The sequence below is a fragment of the Psammomys obesus genome, unplaced genomic scaffold (assembly GCF_907164565.1).
Source record: "Psammomys obesus unplaced genomic scaffold, mPsaObe1.curated_primary_1811, whole genome shotgun sequence".
Lineage (NCBI taxonomy): Eukaryota > Metazoa > Chordata > Mammalia > Rodentia > Muridae > Psammomys > Psammomys obesus.
Genome location: NW_026591086.1, coordinates 47,228,512 through 47,241,296, shown reverse-complemented (window position 1 = coordinate 47,241,296; position 12,785 = coordinate 47,228,512).

Here is a 12,785-nt window from a genome sequence, read left to right as displayed (position 1 = left end):
ATATATATATATATATATATATATATATATATATATATATATATGTGGTGGTGTCAGCTGGGTGTTTTTGTGAGACTCCTAACTATTGGAGCAGATGTGTCTCTGCCTCTTTTGTCTCTTTTGGGGACTACTTTCTTTCTATTCTGTTGCTCGGCACAACTTTCGTGTGAAGGCTTTTGCCTTGTCTACTGCTTGGTTTGTTATTGTTTGTGCTCATATCTGTTTGTTTATTGCATTAAAATGCAAGTCAAAAATATATAATTTAATAACCCTATACAGCTTTTTTACCATTTTTCATAAACTTAAAAAAATTCTTTGAAAATATGCGAGATGTTATATAAGTTGTATAATGGATTTAAAGAAAAAAGTGTCAGATTCAAATGTCACAGAATATGAAATCCTTGTTTTTTATAATGCCAGGCATCATTTAAAAGAATCTTTCTAATAAAGTTCTCTAACACTGCATCAGAAAAATTGCATTCTCTGTCTTCAGATAAACTTCATATAAATACTGCCAATGTTATAAAAACTGCATAACTGAAGCACATTTTTGAGAGGGTGTGAAAATAAAACTACTTTCACATTGGCTTGATAGAACAGTCACCTAAACAACAAAAGCATGCACATCCCTATTTCTTTGCAGGAATGGGGCCTTTCAAAGGGACATTTTAGGCTATTTTTGTCTGTTTGTTTCTGTTTCTAAAAGGAAGCATTAAAGATTAATGCAGTAAGTCTGTGTTCACATATAATGAAGCCAAGTTCATTGCTTCAGGATTTTCAGGACTAAATCCTCTGCTTAATGAAAACTTACATTAATCCATTTCAAATTTAGAATCTAAGAGCACAATTAAATTTTCTCAATGTGAAAAAAGAATGCTATACATTTGGGGTGTCTAGTGTCACGAGTGCATTTTTATACGTTCTACTACATGACACTGCCTGATGTCATATGTGTGCCTCTCACACATTTGGAGAGGCATGTGGACTTAAATACTGGCATTAGCGAACAGAACTATTTAGCTTGATGTTTTAGCAACATATGTCAAAAGGTCTCCTGTCACTCAGAGATAACATAATACAACTGACATGTATGAAAACAGATAAAATGTAGTAGGAAAAACTACCAAATAACAAAAAGACAATTATATTTTTGTTATTTGTTTATTCACATAGTCACTCATGCTACAGCTCTATCATCTTATGGCAAAAAAGTTTCCTATTTGATGAATATTTTAAACGATTTTTCCAAGCTTCAAAATAACATTATATGTTAAATTCACTTGTGTGTTTACAGGAAGGTACTCTCAGTTTTAAAAAGTTTTTTTGCATAATCACTGTAAATATAAACTGGATTAAAACAAGAAACTGTTAATTATATTTCTTCTGAAACTATTTGTACATATGTTCTCACAATATTAATAGTACATTCTTAGGTGGATCACAGGCATGAAATAGGCATTGCCAAGTGCAATAAAGTAATTTTACATGTAATAAGTTTTCTGTAATAAAAAATTAAAAATAGAATATCCGACTAAATTATATCATCTTATTTTTATTACATTTATTAATGTCATGAGTGTATTGGGTGGCAGTAGTGCTAAAATTCCATGATGCATTTGAGGAGGTGAGAGAAAAAATTGTAAAAGTCAGCTTTCACTTCTACTATATAGTACCTGGTAATCCAACTCAAATCATCAAGCTTGAGACCAAGCATCTTTACCCCATGTAGCTATCTCATTGGTCCAGTAAGTTGTTTGCAGTCCAACTGTGCATCAAAATACAACAGTCATATTAGTGCACTAATAGTTACATCACTAGATATTGAATCTGGGCTAGCTTGGTTGTTACAGTAGATCGCTTCATCATTGAATGTTCAGAGTATTTTAATCACCAGCATCTTCTTATCTTAAGCTTTCTTAGTAACAGATATGAAAAACACTGATATGATTCTACAATTTTATTGTACCTTCTTACTACATTTAATCATCATGCTTTTATAACCTTCTGTATATTCTTAAAGCAATATCAGTTACCCTAAGGGGTATCTTCACATCAGTTGAAGATTAGACAATACATTCAAAAAAAGTAGAGAGTATGTACTTCTCAGCTTTTCTAATATCTGTGTGTGTATATGTGTTTGTATGTGTGTGCGTGTGTTTTCAGGAGATTTACCTCCCTTTTTTAGCAACCCCAGTACTGTTAATAATCGTTCCTGGAAGGTAAAGTTTTCCTCATTCCACAAATATTTATATTTCCTACTTTCTTTTGACTTTAATAGATAATCCGTGATTCCTCCTAAATCTGACTAACATTTTCAAAATAGGAATATCCAGTACATCTATATGATTCTATCTCAAAGTGTAGCAAAAGTTATCTTAGTCCCAGAAACAGAGTCTGGAAATGGAATTGTGGTATCAAATTGTACACATATATGGTCTCAAAATTTTTTCTTCTTAGAAGAAATAGAAGACTAGAGTTTTTGTTACTTTGGCATAGGAAACTACCATGGCATAACTGAGAACCAGCGATGGCACACAGTGCACACACAAGATACTTGAAACGCAATTCTTAAAAGAATTCCAATTTGTGGTAACACACCGATAATAAAGATTATTAAATCATAAAACTGTCTCTGTCAATTTAGAGCAGTTACAAAATAGGATCTTGAATGTTCAGCACAGAGTACGACTGAAAAATCCCCAAGATTGTGTATGCACGAGCATATGGGGGTGTTTGTGCACCACCTGTGCTTCTGCTGTCTGTAGAGACCAGAAGAGAGGGAGATTCTCTAACACTAGAGTTAGAGATGGCTGTGAGCTGGCAATGGGGAGCTCCTAACTGGGTTTTCTGCAAAAGCAATAACCGCTCCTAAGTTCTGAGCAATTACTCCAGGCCACTTATATATTTAAGGACGATGAGAACAAAAGAAATCAGTGGAAACATGAGTATTAGTAGCGGGATTTGCTGGGGAACAAAAGAATCTCTGGGTAGCATTTAGAGAATTTTGCAGACTATGTATGATAGCTAGAACTTTAGACCTACAAATCTGCCTTCTTTGCCAGGAAAATTATCTCATAACAACAAGTTCAGTAAACTATATCCAATATGGAGAAGTTGAGCTGTTAGTCAGGAAGATATAATCTAATTTTGATTGTTTAGTTAGATGACATCAGTTAGTTTGTACTGGCAAAGACTATGAAGAAAATGTGAAAATCAGATATGGTAATGGTGGATCAAAAAAGACATACAATACTTTCAATATCAAAAAAGAAAATATATATTTTTTTTCTTTTTTTTTCAATATTTTCTTGGTATAAATGTTTGATGTGGGTGAATTTATTAGGAATATAGTATGTTGTGAAGAAGGAGAATTAATGTGTGCTATATAGTAAATAGAACTCACATAAGATGTGGGGAGAATGACATTGAAATGTTGAAGCCCCAAATCATATTATATGGCACGAAACTTAAAATCCTCAAAAGATTAAATCAGAGAATAGACTTAATTCATTATGTGCAGCTCTTTTAACTAGTCCCATTTTGTAGCTGTCAAAAGGACATGGTTATCCCTTTCACAAGTGGATTTAAGAGAGTAATCTATCAAAAAGTTTAAAAGTGTTTCTACTGACTCTTCTCATTCCGCAGTAAATGGCATGGAGGCTCTTGCAATGACAGTTGATATCCTGATCTAGAAAAAGAATGTTTTACTTTCACCTTTATATAGGCAATTCTGCTATGTAGTGTCACAAAAAAAGGAGTTATTTTTACTACAATAGGGAGTACCGAGAAACTTATAACCATATTATATTAACATTATATGTACATATTAACATATTATTATATTAACAAATATGGGATAATGGCTTTTATATTAGAGTCATATTCTGAAGAGATGAGTGTCCCTCTAATATGGATTATATATTCATAGACAGGAATTTTCTAGGTTCTGAAGAGGAAATCTTACTCCTGTGACAGGCAACAAGATATTGATTATTAGAGTACTTGATACCTGATAAAACAGGGTCAGATGAAAGGGGAGGAGGTCCTCCCCTATCAGGGGACTTGGAAAGGGGCAGGGAGGAGACCAGGGAGGGAGTATGGGGTTGGGGAGGGAATGAGGGAGCGGGATACAGCTGGGACACAGAGTTAACAAAATGTAACTAAAAATAAATAAATAAATAAATAAATAAATAAATAAATAAATAAATAAATAAATAAATAAAACCTCTTTTAATTAAATTATTTGTATATCTTTTTTTAAAAAACTTTTATTAATTACACTTTATTCATTTTATATCCCCCCATAAGCCCCTCCCTCCTCCCCTGCCGATCCCACCCTCCCTCCCCTTTCTGCATGCATGCCACTTCCCAAGTCCACTGATAGGGGAGGTTCTCCTCTCCTTTCTGATCTTAGTCTATCAGTTCTCAACAAAAGAGGCTGCATTGTCCTCTACTGTGGCCTGGTAAGGCTGCTCCCCCCTCAGGGGGAAGTGATCAAAGAGCAGGCCAATCAAATTATGTCAGAGGCAGTCCCTCTTCCCATTATTATGTAACCCACTTGGACACTGAACTGCCATGGGCTACATCTGTGCATGGGTTCTAGGATAACTCCATGAATAGTCCTTGGTTGGAGTATGAGTGTCTGGGAAGTTCCCTGTGTTCAAATTTTCTTGTTCTGTTGCTCTCCTTGTGGAGACCCTGTCCTCTCCAGCTCTTACTATTTCCCACTTCTTACATAAAATTCCATTCACTCTGCCCAACACTTGGCCATCAGGCTGAGCATCTGCTTTGATAGTCTGCAGGGCAGAGGCTTTCAGAGGTCCTCTGTGGTAGGTTCCTTGTTTGTTTCCTGTTTTCTTCTTCTGGCTTTCAGAAGCCCTCTGTAGAAGGTTCCTAGGTTGTTTCCTGTTTTCTTCTTCTTCTGATGTCCATCCTATTTACCTTTCAGGATGGGGATTGAACATTTTAGTTAGGGTCCTCTCTCTTGCTTAGTTTCTTTAGATGCACAGATTTTAGTGGGTTTGTCCTATGTTGTATGTCTATATGAGTGAGTATATACCGTGTGTGTCTTTTTGCTTCTGGGACAACTCACTCAGGGTGACCCTTTCTAGGTCCCACCATTTACCTGCAAATTTTATGATTTCCTTATTTTTCATTGCTGAGTAATACTCCATTGTATAGATGTACAATTGTATAGATGTACAATTTCTGCATCCATTCTTCAGTTGAGGGGCATCTGGGCTGTTTCCAGCTTCTGGCTATTACAAATAAAGCTGCTACAAACATGGTTGAGCAAATGTCCTTTTTGTGTACTTGAGCCTCTTTTGGATATATGCCTAGGAGTGGTATGTCTGGATCTTGGGGAAGCTCTATTCCTAGTTGTCTGAGAAAGAGCCAGATTGATTTCCAGAGTGGTTGTACCAGTTTACATTCTCATCAGCAGTGGAGAAGGGTTCCCCTTTCTCCACAACCTCTCCAGCATGTGTTGTCACTTGAGTTTTTGATCTTGGCCATTCTGATGGGTATAAGGTGAAATCTCAGGGTTGTTTTGATTTGCATTTCCCTAATGGCTAATGACGTTGAGCATTTCTTTAAGTGCTTCTCTGCCATTCGATATTCCTCTACAGAGAATTCTCTGTTTATCTCTGCTCCCCATTTTTTAAGTGGATTACTTGGTTTGTTGCTTTTCAGCTTCTTTAGTTCTTTCTATATACTGGATGTGAGTCCACTGTCAGATAAAGGGTTAGTGAAGATTCTTTCCCAATCTGTAGGCAGTTGCTTTGTTTTGATGACGGTATCCTTTGCTTTGCAGAAGCTTTCAGTTTCATGAGGTCCCATTTATTGATTGTTGCTCTTAGAGCCTGTGCTGTTGGTGTTCTGTTCGGGATGTTTTCTCCTGTACCAATGAGTTCTAGGGTATTCCCCATTTTTTTTTCTAGCCGATTTAATGTGTCTGGTTTTATGTTGAGGTCTTTGATCCACTTGGACTTCAGTTTTGTGCAGGGTGATGAGTATGGATCGATTTTTATTTTTCTACATGTAGACATCCAGTTGGACCAGCACCATTTGTTGAAGATGCTATCTTTTTCCATTGTATGGTTTTTGCATCTTTGTCAAAGATCAGGTGTCAAAGATAAGTATGTGGGTTTATTTCTGGGTCCTCTGTTCTGTTCCATTGATCCAGCATTCTGTTTCTATGCCAGTACCATGCAGTTTTTAAAACTGTAGCTCTATAGTACAACTTAAGATCAGGGATGGAGATACCTCCAGAAGAACTTTTATTGTAGAGGATTGTTTTAGCAATTCTCGGTTTCTTGTTATTCCATACGAAGTTGCGAATTTTTCTTTCCAGGTCTGTAAAGAATTGTGTTGGTAATTTGATGGGAATTTCATTGAATCTGTAGATTGCTTTTGGTAAGATGGCCATTTTTACTATGTTAATCCTGCCAAGCCATGAGCATGGGAGATCTTTCCATCTTCTGATATCTTCTTCTAATTCTTTTTTCAGAGACTTGAAATTTTTTTCATACAAGTCTTTGACTTTCTTGGTTAGGGTTACTCCAATGTACCTTATGTCATTTGTGGCTATTGTGAAGGGTGTTGTTCCCCTAATTTCTTTCTCAACCCTTTTTGTCTTTTGTATACAGGAGGGCTACTGATTTTTTTGAGTTAATTTTGTATCTGGCCACTTTGCTGAAGGAGTTTATCAGCTGTAGGAGTTCCCTGGTAGAGTTTTTGGGGTCACTCACATGTACTATCATATCATCTGCAAATAGTGATAATTTGACTTCTTCCGTTCCAATTTGTATCCCCTTGATCTCCTTCAACTGTCTTATTGCTCTAGCAAGGACTTCCAGCACTATGTTGAAGAGATATGGAGAGAGTGGGCAGCCTTGACTTGTCCCTGATTTCAGTGGGATTGCTTTAAGTTTCTCTCTGTTCAGTTTGATGTTGGCTATAGGCTTGCTGTATATAGCCTTTACTATGTTTAGATATGTGCCTTGTATCTCTGATCTCTCCAATACTTTAAACATGAATGGATGTTGGATTTTGTCAAATGCTTTTTCAGCAAATAGGGAGATTATCATGTGTTTTTTTTTTCTTTCAGTTTGTTAATATGGTGGATCACATTGATGGATTTTCTTATATTGAACCACCCCTGCATACCCTGAGATGAAGCCTACTTGGTCATTTTGGATGATATCTTTGATGTGTTCTTGTATTCGGTTTGTGAGTATTTTGTTGAGTAACTTTGCATCAATGTTCATAAGGGAGATTGGCCTGAAAGTCTCTTTCTTTGTTGAGTCTTTGTGAGGTTTAGGTACAAGGTGACTGTGGCTTCATAGAATGAGTTTGGTAATGTTCCTTCTGTTTCTATTTTGTGGAATAGTTTGAAGAGAATTGAAGTTAGCTCTTCTTTGAAGGTCTGGTAGAATTCTGCACTGAAGCCGTCTGGTCCTGGGCTCTTTTTGGTTGGGAGACTTTTGATGACCGCTTCTATTTCTTTGGAGGATATAGGACTATTTAATTGATTTACCTGGTCCTGGTTCAGCTTTGGTAAGTCAAATCGTTCAAGAAAATTGTCCATTTCATTTAGATTTTCAAATTTTGTTGAGTATAGACTTTTGAAGTAAGTCCTAATGTTTCGATTTCCTCAGTGTCTGTAGTTATGTCCACCTTTTCATTTCTGATTTTGTTGATTTGGGTGGTGTCTCTCTGCCTTTTAGTTAGCTTGGCTAAGAGTTTATCAATCTTTTTGATTTTCTCAAAGAACCAGCTCTTGGTCTCATTGATTCTTTGAATTGTTTTATTTGTTACTAATTGATTGATTTCAGCCCTGATTTTGATTATTTCCAGCCATCTACTCCTTTTTGGTGTGTCTGCTTCTTCTTTTTCTAGGGTTTTTAAGTGAGCCTTTAAGTTGCTTGAATGCACTGTCTCAAATTTCTTCTTGAAGGCACTTAGTGCTATGAACTGTCCTCTTAGCACTGCCTTCATTATGTCCCACAAGTTTGCGTATGTTGTATCTTCATTTTCATTGAGTTCTAGGAAGATTTTCATTTCTTTCTTTATTTCTTCCCTGACCCAGCTATCTTTTAGTAGCAAGTTGTTCAGTTTCCATATATGTGTAGGCTTTTTGCTATTTCTGTTGTTATTGAGGTCCAGCTTTATTCCATGGTGATCAGACAGTATACAAAGGATTATTTAAATCTTCTTGTATCTGTTGAGGCTTGCTTTGTGACCAACTATGTGATCTATTTTGGAGAAGGTTCCATGAGGTGCTGAGAAGAAGGTAAATTCTTTTGTGTTTGGGTGTAAGGTTCTGTAAATGTCTGTTAGGTTCATTTGATTCATGACCTCTGTCAGAGATATTGTTTCTTTGTTTAATTTCTCTTTAGTTGACCTGTCCTTTGTTGAGAGTGGGGTGTTGAAGTCTCCCACTATTAGTGTGTGTAGATCTATGTGTGGTTTAATTTTTATCAATGTTTCTTTCACAAATATGGGTGCTCTTGTATTTGGGGCATAGATGTTCAGGATTGTGATGTCTTCCTGGTGGAATTTTCCCTTGATGAGTATGAAGTGTTCTTCCCCATCTCTTTTAATTAATTTTGGTTGAAAGTCTATTTTATCAGATATTAGAATGGCTACTCCTGCTTGCTTCTTGCATCCATTTACTTGGAAAGCCGTCTTCCATCCCTTTACCCTCAGGTAATGTCTACTTTTGTGACTTAGGTGTGTTTCTTGTATACAACAGATTGCTGGGTTTTGTTTACGCATCCATTCTCTTAGTCTGTGTCTTTTCATTGGAGAATTAAGTCCATTAATATTGAGAGAGATTAATGACCAGTGGCCATTAGATCCTTTGAATTTGATGTTGGCTCTGGTCATATGGTTGTGTGCTTGGATGCTTTTTGTTTTACTTAGTGGGGTTATTTATTTCCTGTGTTTTCTTGAATGTAGCTAGTTTTCTTGGGTTGTATTTTCTCTTCTAGTGTCTTCTGTAATGAGGGATTTGTTTGTAGGTATTGTTGAAATTTGTTTTTGTCATTGAATATCTTGTTTTCTCCGTCTATGAGGACTGAGAGTTTTGCTGGGTATAGTAGCCTGGGCTGACATCTGTGTTCCCTAAGGTTCTGCATGATATCCGTCCAGGCCCTTCTGGCTTTCATAGTCTCTGTTGAAAAGTCAGGTGTGATTCTAATGGGTTTGCCATTATATGTTACTTGGCCTTTTTCTCTTGCAGCTTTTAGTATTTTTTCTTTGTTCTGTATACTTACGGTTTTGATTATTATGTGGCGGGAAGATTTTCTTTTCTGGTCTAATTTATTGGGTGTTCTATAGGACTCTTGTATTCTTATTGGCCTCTCCTTTAAGTTGGGGAAATTTTCTTCAATGATTTTGTTGAAAATATTTTCTGGGCTTTGGTGCAGGGAATCTTCTTTTTCCTCTATTTCTACTATTCTTAGGTTTTGTATTTTTATGTTGTCTTGAATTTCTTGGACTGTCTGTGTCAGGATTTTTTAGATTTAACATTTTCTTTGATAGATACATCTGTTTCTTCCATTGTATCTTCCACACCTGAGATTCTTTCTTCCATTTTTTGTAGCCTATTGGTTATGCTAACCTCTGTAGTTACTACTTTCTTCCCTAAGTTCTTTCTCTTCACAATTTCTTCCATTTGTGGGTTTTTTTTTTTAATTTTTCCAATTCTATCATCAGATCTTGAGCTATTTTGTTGGTTTCCTTTTACCTGTCTGAGTGTATTTTCATGTGTTTCTGTCAATTCCTTCAGCTGTTTGTTTGAACAATCCACCGTTTCTTTTATTTCATTCAGTGATTTAAGCATTTCCTCTCTAAAGGCCACAAACTGTTTGGCTGCATCTTCCTCTATTTCTTTTCATATTTTATTTGTTTCCTCTGTTATGTTCTTCATGAGCATAGATGTTAGGTCATTTCCTTGAATTTCAATTATGCTGGGGTGTCTATGGCTATTTGCCCTTGGATAACTGGGTTCTGGAGATGCCATATTGCTCTGGCTTTTGTTGATTGAACTTTTACGGTGTCCTCTACCCATTGGGCTATCTAGTTGTTTGAAGTTAGTTTCTGGTTGTTCCTGGACTCTTGTAGTGGAGAGAATCCCTTTGGCAGGAAGATGATTTTTTTCTGAAGGAAGCCTTCTCAGCTATTTGGGTATAGTCACTGGATGACCAGTGTTTTTCAGGAGTTGCTACAGCTCACCTCAGGCATAGAGACCTGGGTGGTAACTGTGGTCCTGATTAGTCAAAAGGGCTCTCCTCTCACCGGGAGAAGTCCTGGAGACAGCTGCCCTCCTTCTGGGCTTCTTACTGTAAATTTAGTGATCAGCTGCTGTAACCTGTGTGTCCGGTGGTTTGGTCGGTTTTGTTAGGGATAACTGGTTGCCCCTTGGAGCAGTTTCTGGGGGTTGATCTCAGGGTTCCCGGTCTTTTGTAGGTCTGAAGTTGGGGGTCTGTGCCCCAGAACCCAAGAGGTAATCTGTGACGGGTGAGTACTGCTCTCCTGGTAACAGCAGGCTATCTGGGGCACAGAAGTTCCCTGGGTTGGGTCAGTCTGTGGGACCTTTTCCTGGGATATACTGGGTTGCCTAAATCCGTCCCCTTTGCTTCGTTCCTTGTTCCTTGTGAGGGTTTCTCCAGACAGTGACTCTAAGACTCTGGTGTCTTGAGGCAAACAGTTCTGTCTGTAAGGAGTAGTTGGTACAAAGCAGGCCTCTGAGCTGGCGGAGCGTGCGCCAGCCTGCTAGTCTGCGGGAGCTGGGTTCCCAATAACTCTGTGCTCCCTGCTTGGGCCCAGATCTGTGATGGCTGGGCATACTCGCCTGTTTGTGATCTGTGGTCTGCTAGACTTTCTCCAGGCAAAGCCTAGGTGACCCCAGCAGCTCGGTTTCCTCCTTCCCTGTGGGGTCCTCTCTGGAAAGGGGTTCTCAGTCTCTGTTGCACTGGGGCATGCAGCTTGTCTGTACTGGTGAGCTGGGCACGCAGCTCTCTGCGCCGCTGGAGCTCAGTTGTGATGGCGGCGGGTACCCACAGTCTGCTAGACCTTCCAGGGAAAGACTGGGTGACCCGTGATCAGACTCGCAACTTTGCCTCCCCGTGGGGTTTTCTTGCGACTGGGACTCTCAGTCTCTGGCACCCTTGTGCCCACCGATCAGCCTGGGAAAGTGATCAGGACACGCAGGCTTGCGGCTCCAGCCCGGAGACCCAAAGCCTGTGTTACCCGGGATTTCTTCCAGGTTCTGGCTGGGCACACGAGAGTGGACCTGACCGATTCCCAAGCAGTGGGAGCCTCCCCTCACCTGGGAAACATGATCGCTGTAGTTTTAGGGCCCAGAGTTCAGTCTCCTGGTCATTGCATGGAGAGTGCTGTCCCGCTTCTCAGACACAGTGCTCTCCTGGAGCAGCCTTCGTGGCTACCCCTCCTATATCTTTATTTCTATGAGACCCTAATCCTTTCCAATACTCCAACACCAGGTAGCAGAGAGAAAGGATCAGTGGGAGAGGGGCACAATTTTCTTTTCTTTCTTTTTTTTTTGGAGTGATGAGTTCCTTTTATTTTGAATTAAGATAGTTAAATATACTATAATGATATTGCCATTAATAACTTAGCATTCATTATAATAATGCATATGAAAGCATGGTGACTTTGTTTTGACAGTTCTATCACAGATATGTTAATATACTTACAGAGTACTAGCTATTTTTCTTTTTTTAACTTTAAATTTTTTTTTTATTATTAGTTACCTTTTATTAACTGTATCCCAGCTGTATCCCTCTCCCTTATTCCCTCCCAATCCCTCCATCCCTCATCTCCTCCCTGCCCCTTTCCAAGTCCACTGACTGGGGAGGACCTCCTCCCCATTCATCTGATCCTGTTTTATCAGGTATCTTCAGGACTGGCTGCAAAGTCCTCCTCTGTGGCCTAGCAGGACTGCTCCTCCCTTGGGGGATGGGGAGGTTAAAGAGCCCGCCATTGAGTTCCTGTCAGAAAGAGTCTCTGTTCCCCTTACTATGGGAAAACAATTGGTTACTGAGCTACCATGGGCTTCATCTGAGCAGAGGTTCTAGTTTATATCCATACATGGTCCTTGGTTGAATGGCAGTCTCTGAAAAGACCCTGTGCCCAGATATATTTGGTCCTTGTGGAGCTCCTATTTTTTCCACGTCATACTAACTCCCCCTTCTTTCATATGACTCCCTGCATTCTGTCGAAGGTTTGGTTATGAGTCTTAGTATCTGCTTTGATACACTGCTAGGTAGAGTCTTTCAGAGGCCCTCTGCGGTAGGCTCCTATCTTGTTTCTTGTTTTCTCCTATGTCCAATGCACATCCCATTTGTCTTTCTAAGTGAGGATTGGTCATCTTACCCCGGGTCCTCTTTCTTCTTTAGGTGTATAGATTTCATTATGTTAGTCATATCTTATAGGTCTATATGAGTGAGTATATACCATGTGGGTCTTTCTAATTCTGGGATACCTCAGTCAAAATGATCTTTTCCAGATCCCCCCATCTGCCTGCAAATTTCATGATTTCCTCGTTTTTGATTGCTGAGTAATATTCCATTGTGGAAAAATACCACCATTTTTGTACCCATTCCTCAGTTGAGGGACATCTGGGTTGTTCCCAGGTTCTGGTTATTACAAACAAAGCTGCTAAGAACATGGTTGAGCAAATGTCCTTGTTGTGTACTTGAACAAATTTTGGGTATATCCCTAGGAGTGATATAGCTGGGTCTTGAGGAAGCAATATT